The sequence below is a fragment of the Acomys russatus genome, chromosome 1, assembly GCF_903995435.1.
Source record: "Acomys russatus chromosome 1, mAcoRus1.1, whole genome shotgun sequence".
NCBI classification, from domain to species: domain Eukaryota; kingdom Metazoa; phylum Chordata; class Mammalia; order Rodentia; family Muridae; genus Acomys; species Acomys russatus.
Genome location: NC_067137.1, coordinates 56221068 through 56235369, shown reverse-complemented (window position 1 = coordinate 56235369; position 14302 = coordinate 56221068).

Here is a 14302-nt window from a genome sequence, read left to right as displayed (position 1 = left end):
TTATTTCTGACAAAAGACCTGATTTATCTGCAGAGACCAAGATATTTTTACAGCAGTGCACTCAGATAGAAATGCGCCTCAAAGGGTTTTGTACAGTGAATATCATGCTGAATAATAAAATCAACTACAGTTTTACAAATAACAAAAAAAGTAAGTCCACAGAGAAAAGTCTAGATGTGGCCATCTGTGAGATGAACAGCATGTCTTGAATACAAGCAAAGTTTTATATGAGGAATAGAGGTAATAAAATACTGAGACACATGCTTTATCTTCCAAAATTATATCTTATAAAATTCATGTCTTATAAAGTATTACATGAATTTGAAATAAATTTAGACAGTCAATAATAGAAAATTAATGTGAACCATTCCTCTCCTATTTCTTCTAAAGCAGTGAGCTGCGTCCCAGAGCCAGCTATTCCTTCATGGTCTCATGTGAATGAAGTCTAATTTCTCATTAGCAGAACATAAGAGGATCACTGTACCTTTTCCTCTTTTTATTACAATTTTTATTTTTAATTACATAATTAGAAAAACTAATCTCTGGTTTTTAAAATAAATGTCATTTTACTTTGAATCTCTGTGTTATCAAGTAGGACTTTTGGAATCTCTTTTGGCTTGTTAAATTGTACTCTAATCATTGGACTTAGTACTGTTTGTATATTACCATAACACCTTTCTTTCTTTCTTTCTTTCTTTCTTTCTTTCTTTCTTTCTTTCTTTCTTTCACATCCTGTGTAGCAGTTTCCTCTGAGATTAAAACCCTCTCTTTGGGAGGGAACGATCTTGAGATAGGATATTTACAGGAAAGAGAAGTCACAGGATGTTCAATGGGATGATGAAACACTTCATCCTGCAGGGAAGTTTGTTAACACAGGAAGTAAACAACTCAGCTTCAGGAAGTCCCTGAAACTGACCAGATTTAGTAGCCTCCACTCTTCACCCCAAGAGTATATAAATAGTAAAGCCTGGGGAGAGTCACTCTAAGATAAGCACAACTGCCTGACTAACTGAACTACCTGGAAAGGCAGGATCTTTAGTGTGCTCCAGGTCTCTAGCTCTTGTGAGCTTTTTCCCATTTGGGCATGGACTTTGGTGATGCAGCTGGGTTGGAGCTATTTATGCTCCTATATGTAACCCCTCACACATATTTCTGTAAGTAACTCCAATTACACTCACTGGTTTACCAAATAATGAATTTGTAGTAGATATGTACTTTTTTTTTTTTTGGAGGTTTAATATTCTTTCTTCCTTTTTATTAATTAATTTAATTTTTTTCACTTTACATCCTTTTTCTCATTGATTTACTCACTACTGACATGAGTGAGGGGATATTTGTTTCTATTTCCCCAGGAATAATGTCAAACAACTCCATTAAACCAGGAGTGATAAAATATTATCCCAAGTGATAGGTTATGCAAAGCTATGCCATGCTTTAATTTGCTTGAGTCATGAGTTATGAACAACTTTTTGTTTTCCTTTCAGTATCCAGCTGTCTTTCCTCCTTTCAAAAATACGTCATGGAATCCACTAGGATGCTTTGCTTTTATACTCCATGCTCTTAGGAGAGCTTCTGCACTTCTTTGCTACCAAAGGGCTTTCCATAACAACTGCTTCATTAGGTTTAATGTGCTTTGTGTTTTGGAAAGTTATTTTGACTCCTAATATGCCATTTTTGCATTTTGTTGATCTCTTCTTTCTCTTTTCTCAACTTTGTAAAGAAAAAGTAATTGGGAAATAAGATTTTTGTATTCTGGTTTCCTAAAAAATGTTTATTTTGCCTTCAAGTTTATTTGACCTATGCATGAAAATCTCTTGGCGTAAATGACTTTAGCTTAAAACATTGAAAGCGTCACTCACTCATGTCTCTGCTGTCATCTGATGAACTAGTTTTTAATATCCTAGCATGTACATGATTCCTGGACCTTGAAGGTAACTTCACCTCTGCTCTTGGGAATGATTAAAAATTTTTTTTTTGGGGGGGGGGATATTTTTCAATGAACTTAAGTGATTAAAAATTTCCAAGGGATTATGTGGAATTAGATTTCTTTAAAAAAATTTTTTTTTTTTGCTGCTTGGTACGCAGGAAAAATTTCAATCTAAACACGTGGCTTTTTTGTTTTGTTTCTGCTTTTGAACATTTTCCTTCTCATTGTTCTATCACCTTTCCTTTAATTTCCCATTCTCTATTTCTAGGCAGGTGGATATTAGATGAGGTCAGAATGCACAGAGTGAGCCAGAATGTCTCCTCATTTTTCAGTAATTTCTAAAACTTCAACCTATTTCAATGTTATTAATTTTTCATGGTATTTACCATTTGTATAAACTCTTAAATTTTCAACTACTGATTTTGATATCAATTATTCTTTTGCAAGATGACATGTTTTCTTGTATATTTTAAATAATTAGTTACCTTACTTTATATTCTGACTACAGTTTCCTCTCCTCTAATTCTTCCCTTGCCAGGCCCACCCACCCCAATCCATTCCTCCTTCCTTTCTCTTCAGAAAATGGTAGGCCTCCCATGCATATCAACTAGCCTTGGCATATCAAATTGCAGTAGAACTAGGCAATCTTCTCCTATTGAGGCTACCCAAGGCAGCCCAGCAGGGAGAAAAGGTCCCAAAGGAAGGAAACAAAGTCAGAAACGGACTCTGCTCCAGCTGTTAGGAGTCCTACAGGAAGATCAAGCTATGCAACTATTACATATGTACAGAGGGCCTAGGTCTGCTCTCTGATTGGCTGTCCAGTCAACTCTGAGGACCTATAGGCCCAGGTTTGTTGATTCTATAGATTTTCCTGTTATGTCCTTGACATATCTATCTCCTACAACCTTCCTTTCCCTCCTTCATAGGATTTTCCAATCTCTGCAAATGTTTAGCTATGGGTCACTGCATAGGTTTCTATTAACCACTGGGTGAAGCCTCTCTGAGTATGGTTATACTAGGCTCCTCATCTGTATGCATAGGGCTTTGATTATTATGTGGCAGAGAAGTTTTCTTTTCCAATCAAATCTATTTGGTATTCTCTAAGCTTCTTGTATGCTTATAGGCATCTCTTCTTTAGGTTAGGGATTTTTTTTATACAGTTTTGTTGAAACTATTTCCTGGGCCTTTCAGCTGAGAATCTCTCTCTTCCATTCCTATTATTCTTAGATTGGGTCTTTTTGTAGTATCCCAGATTTCCTGGATGTGTTGTGTCATGAACTTTTTAGACTTACTATTTTTTTGAAAGATATATCAATTTCTTCTATCGTATCTTCTATGCCTGAGGTACTTTCTTCCATCTCTTGTATTCTGTTGGCCATGCGTGATTCTGTAGTTCCTGTTTACCTAGGTTTGTCATCTCCAGGATTCCCTAATTTCATGTTTTCTTTATTGCTTCTACTTTCATCTTCAGGTCTTGAAAAGTTTTGTTCACTTTCTTCACATATTTGATTCTGTTTTTCTCATTAATTTCCTACTTGATAGCCTCTTCCATCTTCACAAGATTGGACTTACGGTCATTTCATGTGCTTTAGCTGTTTTGGAATATGTAGGGCTTGTTGTAATAGGGATATCTGGGTTCTGGTGGCACCATATTTGTGAGTTTTGCTTTTACACTGGTTTCAAGTCTTCTGGGTTTGGAGGCTATTATGGGTTTAGGCGCTGATTTATGAGTTTATTATTATTAGATTGGTATTATTTAGATGAATTTCCCCTTGTTTTCTGTCTTCTCTGTGATCTTCTGGTCTGAGTGGACTGGGGTTCTGGTGACTACTGAGTCTTCAGTCCCAGTAGGGTATCTTTACTGGGGCCTTTGTGGCCTGTCTGGCCTGTGGGATTCTGCATGTCAGCATTGCCTCTAGGGTCACTAGAACTGGTGTGGCCTCCAGGAAAGCTGTTGGGAAATCTTTATGGGGAATTGGTGAGCATAAGGCATAGGACATAAGGTTGCTGTTGTCCCTGGTGCTCATGAGGCGTCTTGGAGAACAGGCAGGTTATGGGCTAGATTATAAAGTCCAGAAGATAGGGTCTTCTTGTATATTTTAAACTTTCAAAATTACTTTAATAAAGTTTTCTTTTTCTTCAGTATTGTTCTATTATTACAAACAAAACAAAAGTGTTCATGTATAAGGAGATAGTCTCACACACCTTTATTTTAGAAAATCCATAATTATAAAATATATTTCTGTCTCTTTTAAATAGATGGATGGAAATGTTCTCAAATTAAATATGCTTCTTTGCCAGTTTTAAGCCTCAGGGATATCTTTATGAAGGACCTGGAAGCCTGAAATAATATCATACAGGAAGCTGGATTTCACACCTTTCATTCTCTCTGAGAACTGAGGAACCCAACTTATACTCAGTCCTTGCATCAAGGTTCAAAACTGCTTCTTAATGTAGAGATGTTGAAAATTTATTTTCTCCTTTGATCAGGCTAATTAGCAAATCTATATGGCTGCCCTTGGTATCAGTCAGTCTCGGGTGAGCTGTGTCTACACATGGGCTGTCCCTTCCTACTGCTTAAGGATGTGCTGATGATTATTTGGGGCTCTATTTGCTTGTCTTCAATGGGTTATAGAAAAGGGTCTCATTCCTTCTATTTTTCAGATTACCTGTGCTGTGAATCACATGCTGTTTTAGTGCTCATCTTATAATTAAGTTTTGTTCTTCCTCTCCCTTTGTGTAGGTGTTTCTGGGTTGACGAGATTCTATTTGTCCTTCTCTGAAATCACCATTCCTTTTTCTTCTCAGGAAGTTTTGCTTTTTCATTTTTCTCTCCTTTTGTGCTTAACTGTTTTTCATCATTTTCCATAACTGCTCTTCCCTGATAACTTGCTTAGTCTTATTTTTTAAATGTCGAATTACACTGAGCAGTGAAGTCACTTGCCATGGACTTCTGCTGCTGTAATATAGATCAGTCTTCTCCTAAGTAATACTGACCGTGGCCTGCTCCAAAGGTAAGGGTAAGTCAGTTTAGGGTGTTGTGGGCTAGTTTAACACATCCTGCAGGCTGAATCTTTGTATTCAGTTGCTGCACTCATAATGCAATCTTGGATTCTCCCTCATCCTGCTGTTACTTTGTTTCTGACGTGCTTTCCTGGTTTGATCCAGGTAAAATGTACTTGCCAGGAAGTCTCCATCTGGCTCTGCATATAGAACAGGAAACACATTTTCAGAGATCCACCCTCCCAGATCTGCCTTTAACAAGCTTAGAATTTCTTCAAGACTCTTCTGGGAAAGAGGAGTTTGCTTCTGCTTAGCTGTTAGTCAGCGATGAACAGAGCCAGGCAAGGGGCAAGCAGCAGGCAAGAGCCTTGAATTTATCTTTAGGATGACTAGTTCACTCTCCGGTTCTTCCAATTTCTTACTCAGCCTTTCCCCTAACATTCGGGGGAAGAAAAAGGAAATTTTTCCAATACGAAATGTTCTTTTCTCTCTTGTGAACTTCACAAAGCCACTTCCTATTAGGTGGAAAAGATGTGTGAAGTTTTTTCTTTCAGACATATTGATGATAGAAAAACTGAAAATACATCCAGCAAGATACTGCTGTTGGAGATTCCCTAGAAAGTATATTCTCAGTGACAAAAGTATCTAAATTCAATTTTTCATAGCCCAAATACATGCAGCCACATTGAATCATGCACTGAAGTTTATTATTGCAGAGAATTAAGAATTTTATACCACATTCCACTTTCATGCTGAGATCACAGTTCTAAAATAACATTTGACCATTTGTATGAGGACTCTGAAAGACCAAGTTTTGTGAAGATTATGAAGATTTCTGTCTCTTCTGCTTATGGGAGGTTCTTAAAAGTTTGAAAAGTTATTTGGGTATTTTGAAGACTTATGTTTGGCAATTGAATTTATTCTTATCAGAAAGTCACCCATTGAAAAGGCTTAATTTGCCTTTGTTACTTAAGGAGATGATTTGGTCACAACTACCTTCTAGTTCTTATTTCACACATGTTAGATAATTACACTTTCAAGAACCTTGAGTGAATAACTGGGCAAGCAGAAAATAGTTGTTTATTTATTTATTTGCATAAAAGAAAAAGATTATCTAGTGCAGAGAAGCAGCACATGTGATCATGCATTGAGCCAGAGTAAAGGTCTCACTGACTGTTAATACTTGTCTTTAAGCAGCATATTTTCAACATAACATAAATACAACAAGAAAAAAAAAAGCCCCACTTATAACATCAAAAACTGGTGTGCTTTCAGGGAAAGATAAATTTAAATCTAAAACTTGTAAGCACAGGTTTAAGATTTTCTGCCTGCAAGCCCTGTGCTGTGCAACGTCCTCTCTTTTCAATTGAGGGCAACCACTGAATTAGCCTCCTTTTATGTTCTGTGGGTTTAAAGCTCTTTTTATTTCAGAAGGCCTTTGGCATGGTACACTGGTTTTATGTTTGATTTTTATTACAGATTTTAATTGCTTCTGCAGTTGTGTGTATTTTGGGTACTCTAACTATCCTGTTCCTTGTAAAATACCTGGAGTACTTCCTAAGAGGCAGAATATTTTATGAATCATGTTTTTGTATAATTAAATAATATATAATCTTTATGATACTGGATTAAATGTATTAAATTATTTTAGAATCCAATGAGGAGTTCATTGATTTGAGCAAAAAGACTTCAATAACAAATTTTGTACTCAATTATTTTCTTATACACATATGATGAAATTTAAAAGAATAAAATCATGTTTTATAAACTATAAATTTATAATTTCTACTTGCCCATTGGCATCTTTATAGACATCTTTATACTCTGGTTTAAAAACGGTTTAGAACTATTCTTTATGGCGAGTCAGATATTACACCCAGCTTCTGTGTGTAGCATGTAAATGACACTTATAATTCCTTGTTAAAGATAAAATTCAGCAAAAAACTTTTAAGTGTAGTTGATCAAGTTTTAAAGACAAAGGTATTCATTTGTTTATTATGGAGTTTTAGAAACCTAGTTTGTGCTGCTATAAATCAAGCTAAGTTAATTTTAGAAAGCAGACTTCTTTTCTAGTCCAAATATGACCCCAATGAGCAGGGATATCAAAGGACTTGTATTTATATTCTGTTGTGCCAAACCTGAGATGATTGCTTGGATTTTCTATTAGATTAGCTGTACTTTATTTAAATTCCTCCGTATGATGGACAAGCATTCATACTCCTTACTGGCTGGGTGAGCAAGTTGATAGCCCTCTCATTTATTTCTACCTCCCCTGTGTTTCATTAGAAAGTTCTATAAAAACTCAGCTACACCACTTTTGTGTGTAGCTCTTCTGAAAACTCAGTGCTGTACACTTTTTTTTAAAAATAATTTGTGGTTACCACTCCCTCCCCTGTGCAAATAAGCACCCTCTCTGTTCTTTATGATGTGATGTTCAGGTACAGTGGGAGACAAAGAAGAATGAAGCTTGTGGGATTTTGAAGCTTAAGGAAAATTATATATGATAGATATTTCCGAGCCTTCCAACTTCTAGTCATTTCCATGTTGTACTCTGACTAGTTAATGTTAAGAAGTATCCTTGTTTGCAATGTAAAAATAAATTATTGTACCTAGGGCAATATATATGATTTCTGCTACTATAACCAGGAATATTATTTAAATTGCATAGATTATTTACATAAATTAATTTTATTTTAATAAGTTAAAGTACACAAAATTAAGAATACATATACTTCAATTACAGTCTATGTGGGGCAGCCAATTTGTATCCCTAGAGCTTGAGGTGTTACAATTAAGAATTAAGTTTTCTATATCACCATTAAGAACAAACTGTACATGCTTTCCAAAGTTGTAGAGGACATTTATGCAACATTACTCAGTGTATTCACTTAACACTAAAATGTGATGAGGCACATTTGCATATTTTTCATTAGCTAAAACTCAGACATTTTTCTTATGCTGTCTTACCAGAGTGTACAGTTTGCCCACCTTCCTATTCCCGGAAATGTGGATCATGGACTTTGGGAAGTCATTCTACCATCTACCCACATTTTCTGATTATCTGGACTGTCAAAACTTTTGTAAATTTAAACAAGATTTTTAAACTTCAAATTCCGACAATCTCTAAAGAAACAGTAAAGAAAGCTCACAAAGCTTTTGCAAAACTTGGTTCCTCATATCACACAATTCCCCATGGAGTCGTTTTACTCTGACACCAGTAGATTGTCCTCACCTTGACTCCTCTATTACTTTTTAAATAGTGTATATTAATTGTACAAAGTTGTGTCAGCATGATGCTTTCATAGTCTATTACCCACATGTATCAATCTCCCCCTTCATACTGCCCTCCATCACCACCTGTTTCACTCTTCACTCTCATCTCTGTTTTATTTTAGAATCTATATATGGTAGAAGATATCTATCTATCTTTCTGAGTCTGGTTAGTTTTACTTAATATAATGATGTGTAGTTCCATATTTTCCATGTAAATTATTTGATTGGCTTCTTTATGGCCAAATTACATTCCATCTCTATGTCACATTTTCTTTATCCATTCATCTACTAATGAACTCCTCACTTGATTTCATGTGTTGGCTATTGTTACTAGTGCTGTAATGAACATGGGACTCTCTGCTCGATGCTACCCTTGTAGCTCATTGTATCACACCCAGCTGTGATATGGTTTGATGATACAGTAGTTCTTTCTAAAATATTTTGGCTCAGTAATTTTTAAACCTTTGTGTGTATATACACACGTGTGTGTGTGTGTGTGTGTGTGTGTGTGTGTGTGTGTGTGTGTGAATTAAGGCATGCACACGCCACATCTTGTTTGATACAGGGCCTTTTATTGTTCACGGCTGCATACTAGGTTAGCTGGCCCATGAACTCCTAATGATTCTCCTGCTACCATCTTTCACCTCTCTGAGGTAGTTCTGGATTTTAGACACATGCTACCATGTCCAGCTTTACATGGGTTCTAGGATTCTGAATTCAAGTCTGCACACTTGTACAGCAGGTGCTTTGCCCACCAGGCCATCTCCTTCACCCATGTTTCTACCTTTATGAAGATCCCTTTCACTGATTTCCATAGTTACTCTGACAGCTTCTGTTTCCACAAATATGTGTTACTTTCCCCTGTATGTTAGCCAATACTTATTGCTTTCTGTTGCTTTGATAGCCACCCCAATAGGGATGAGATGGACTCTCATGTGTTTTCTTATTTGATTTTACTGATTAGCAATTGCCTGAAGATATTTTTTATTGTTGTGGCTGGGGACGCATGCACCATAGTTGAATGTTGAGGTCAGCGGACAATTTTGTGAATTCAGTTTTCTCCTTCCACCTTTATATAGATTCTGAGGGTTGAACTCAGGTCACAGAGACTGCACAGCAATCTTGCTAACCCATCTCAATGTCCCTAGCCATCATATTTTTCTAAAAATCCTACAATGAATCCCATATTGCTTCCAGACAGTTGAGGCTCATATCACAGTCCCATGGTTTCTTCTTTTGATGGTTATGTCAGAGATCTCCTCAATTCAGAAATTACTGACCATCACTTCCACCCCCGGATGTAATTTCTTCCTGAATTCAAATCTCCTCTCTAGTAGATATTGATGCTCACAGAGCTAGCTACCCATTCCTTCCATTCTATCCTAGCCAGAATTTCCTTTTGTTTTTTCTTTTCTTTCAATGGTGGGTATGCTTTTTGTTTTGAGGTTTAATGTTGTAGATTATTGTACCTTCATTCTTGGCCCCAAATTGTCATACTTGTTGAGCTTCTTGCATCAAACTCCTACTGTTTTTTATTCTAATCTTACCATGGAACAAGCTTTTAGTATTGCCTAATTCCTGCCCATGTCTTCATTGCAGTTCTTTCTTCTATTGTATAAATTGTGAGAGACAAAAGACTATTTATCTAACAGACCAACTTTGTTCATGTTACAAAATTTTAATTAGTACTTGGAGCTTCTTGGGGTATTTCTATTTGGAATTAATAAATAGGAGAAAGTTGGACTTCAATACAAAAGTTGTCTATCAGACACTAGAAAAATTCATGAAATTCTTGAAATTTAGTTCAATTGATGAAAACCCTGGACAAAAGTTGATGGGCACTGACTGATACCTTTATATTTTACATGGAATGCTCGGGTGAGGGGCTTTTAATCAGAAACACTTTCTGATTTGCTGGCTGAGAGCTGGGGCAAGAAGGTATAGAGCAACCTGGGTACTTGGTCACACCACTTGGCACTTACTTTAAAATGTGTACAAGAAGGTTGGGTTAGAAGATTGAAGCATACATGTGGTTCTTAGCTGCACTGAGCATGAACTAGCAGTGAGGTAGAGCTCCCTCAGTTCACACTTCCCACAGTTTTCTTTACTTTATTACTTTAAATGATGAGAATATCTCATATGCGAAAGTAACTCAGCTGAGTTCTGAAAAAAGTTTAAGAAATTAAAAAAGCACACAGCACAATTTATTTCTTGGGTAGATTGTTACTTACTTCAATCTATGTGTGTATACTATTGCATTTATTTTTGTGGATTTTTTCATAATCTAAGACCCCTGAGTCTCTTCAGATTGCTCTTCCTCAAGTCCTGAGAATTAGCTTCCAGGTATGGATCTAGTTAAATCCTGTTGCAGAGTAGATAGTGGATGATGGGGTAAGAGTCTGAGACATGGGTTCAGATGTCACTGCTGTCACTGACCTTCTGTGAAACTCTATCTGAACTTGTTAAAAAGAAAGCAGTAATTCGTACCTGTAGAAACACTGTATAGTTAAGCGTAATGATAATGAAAGAACCTGTATTTATTCTTTCTATCTTCTTCATCTCATATTTTATAGAGGAATTTCACATATGGTATTTTAGTATAGTTGCACCTAATACATAGATAAGCACCCTCCACTCTTGTAAAAATTTAAAATTTTTCTCTATTATTTATGTATGTATGTAAAAATGCATGTGTAAAGATTTTGCATGTATGTGAAAATTGTGTGTGTGTGTGTGTATGTGTGTGTATGTGTTACAGTCCATGTGTGTAGGTCAGAGGACAACTTTTGGAGTCCATCCCTCCTTTTACTTTTACATGCATTGTGAAGATGAAATTTAGGTCCCCAAGCTTGCACATCAAAGGTCTTTACTGTTGGTCCAGCTCATCAGCCAAGTTATTTACTTTGGAAAGAATTTGAAGATTTGTTGAAATTGTAGTCTTCTTATGGTACAGAACTAATTATTGCTTAAGAGTATAACAAGAATAAGGACATACCAACTTCAGTAGAGCAGTTGCCAATAGCAAATTCATCAAAAATAAAGATAAGACATGTATTCCTTGATAATTCAGGTCTGTGAAAAAACTTATGTTGTTACTTATAATTATTCAACTGACATGTTATTTTTAGGAGCATATATTGCTTAAAGTGAGGTGACTCCATGGCAAGAATTCAAGCATGATTAACTTTCATGGGCCCTTTGCAAACTTTATTAGGATTTGCTAATTGGCCATTGTCAAAATTATGATAGTTAGCAATTAATCACCAGTACGAGTTCTTATCTTTCTATATTCCTTTAGACTTCACACCATCTGGTTCTGAGCTCTGTCATTATAAAATGCCTGAAAAGGTTTATGAACCTTAGTTATAAAATGTAAAACTTTCAGTATAGGAAGAAGCTTCCAGTTTAAGATTTAAGATTCCAGTTTAAATAACCTTATAAAAGGATAAATGCTTGGCATTATTATTTTTACTTTTATTGGCTAAATACATAAATGGAATTGATTATATAGTTATATGGAAGATAAAATGAAAGTACTGACAACTAATTGTATGCCTTGTGAAAATGATTCTACAGACATGACCAGTTTAAGACATAAATAAACAAAAATTTCTGAAATGTCTGTTTAAATTACATTCAAATTGTGCTGACATTGGTGGATCAAGTAAAAAAGAGCTAAGAACTTTACTAGTTCCTTTTACATCTTGTCTTCTTTCTGGTATACAATACACAAGATAGGAAAGAAAGCTTATAACAGTCTATACATCCCTAAACACTTTGACCACAGAACTGAAACTTCAAGACTTAGAACTCTTAGCTGATTTCCATAATATAGTCATAGAATGAGCAACTATGGGACTGGAGAGACAGCTTTGCAGGTAAGAGTACTGGTTGCTCTTGCAGAAGACCTAGCTTCTATTTACAGCATCCACATGGAGGCTCACAACTGTCTGGAACTCCAGTTCCAGGCTATTCAGGACTCACAATTATTCTTTGAGAACACTAAACTTGCATGAAGTGTACATAAATATATGCCGGAAAAAGAGTCATACACATAAAGTAAAAATACATAAATCTGTAAGGAAAGAATTGACAAGTATTATGTCAAGATAAAAATAGCAATTTTTTTAATGTGGAAAAGAGAAAAACAGGATATGAGCAAGCAAAAGAGTCTTTTGTAAAATGAGAAATGGAGTTCCAAAAAATCAACTTTGGGAAACAATTGGAATATCCATGCCTGTGTTCATATGTTCACTCCAGAAAGCTCTTTGATGGTGAAGACAGTATTATGAATTTGACTATGACTTTCTTGAGAATTTGCAAAAGGGTGGTTCCTATTATTAAGTGCTTCGAAGGCTGAGATTGGAAAATGATATGTTTAACTATACAAGTTATTTACCAATGGCAATTACTACACACACACACACACACACACACACACACACACACACACACTAGTAATTGGTAGGAATACTGGGAATATTTATAATGTCATGTTATTTTAAGACTCTTTTTCTCTCTTTTGAATGATTTACTTGGATTTTATTTATATGTATTCCTACGTGTATTTTTGTTGGTATGTGCATGTAAGTGAAAGTGTCCTTAGAAACCAGAAGAGTGTATTCGGTTCTCTAGAGCAGAGTTATGAGCAGTTGTGAGCCACCTGGCTTGGGTTCTAGGAACAAAAGTTGGGTCTTCTGAAAGAACAGTAGGAGCTCTTGACTGCTGAATGGTGTCTTTATCACCTACCATTGCCTTTTTTACATGTAGCAAACACTTGACTATGTGGACGGTGAATTTTAGCTCAAGAAATTAATTTAGGTTTATCTTTGTGTTTTCCAATGACAAAGTTATTGCTTACCTTCTGATTGTGTTCATAGTCTTGGCCTTGGAGTGCTTACTGATGAGCTCTTGTTGTGTCACCCTTATTGTTTTACTTGGGAGGGAAAGCAAATGTAGACAGCGTATCCAGCCCAAAAGCCTTGCTTCTGGAGGCAGTCTTCCACAGCAGTGGCAGTACAATGACAAAAGGCAGAAAACTTTGTAAAAGTCAGTGCTTGGAAATCTAAATGCTGCAGTTAAAAGAAATTTTAATAAGATTTGATATTACAGCAATGTCTCAGTCATGTTAAGATTTTCAGACTTACATTTTCAAATGGAAGGATGAACAGTAATGTGCAACTTGGGATCCTGAAATATTTGAAGATATATATTTTCATGCTGCCTCCAACATGCGTTATATTTTATCCTTTGTTCTTTAGGGTAAAATAGAGAAACTTCCCCAAATCAAATATAATTTCACTTTTCTTGGTATCCTAGACAAACTATATATGTAGAACTTATTTATACCATAAAATTTGTTTTGATTATATCAACTGTTAAGACTTAGACATTTGATGTACTTGAGTTGAAACAGCTTACTGCAATATATAAAGAAGATATAACAGGGTTTTTTTTTATACTTCTTTAAAAATGTATGTTTGACAAATTCAATAAAGCAGATGTTAATCTCAGTGAGCTTTGCACTTGGTTAAGTGCTCATCAGAAGGAATACTGGCTCATATCCTCTTATTGCTGATGATTTTTCATGGATTTTTAAAAATTAGGATTTTTTAGAAAAGCAGTATTTTTAGTACAAATTTTCATTAAAACAACATAAAGTGGTTCATGCCCACAAAAGCTCTGGATATCTGTGCTTTGTTACTTAATTTCCATTTAAAGGCAATAATTTTATGTAATGGTGTTCATGTGACTCAAGAAGTTTCTTTAATGAGGACTGAGAACTACATACATCTATAAATGTAAGAAGAAATATTTAAAATAATGTCATTAGGGATTATGTTGGCTTAGTAAACTAGTGGTTTTATGTCTCTTCCAATATTCCTGATTTCATCAACCCTTGTTTATGTCCTGGGCATGATCTCCCTCTTGTTGGGTAGTTTTAAGTCTATTCAGAGAGAAGTTGGTTATAATCAAAGTGTGTATTCCAGGACTAGACCTTTATGGTGATTGTGCCGTGTTACCTTCTGGTGCCATGAAAGCTAGTCCTTTGGAAGGAGGTTTCCAAGTCAGGTCCTGCTAAGGATCCCACACCCAAAT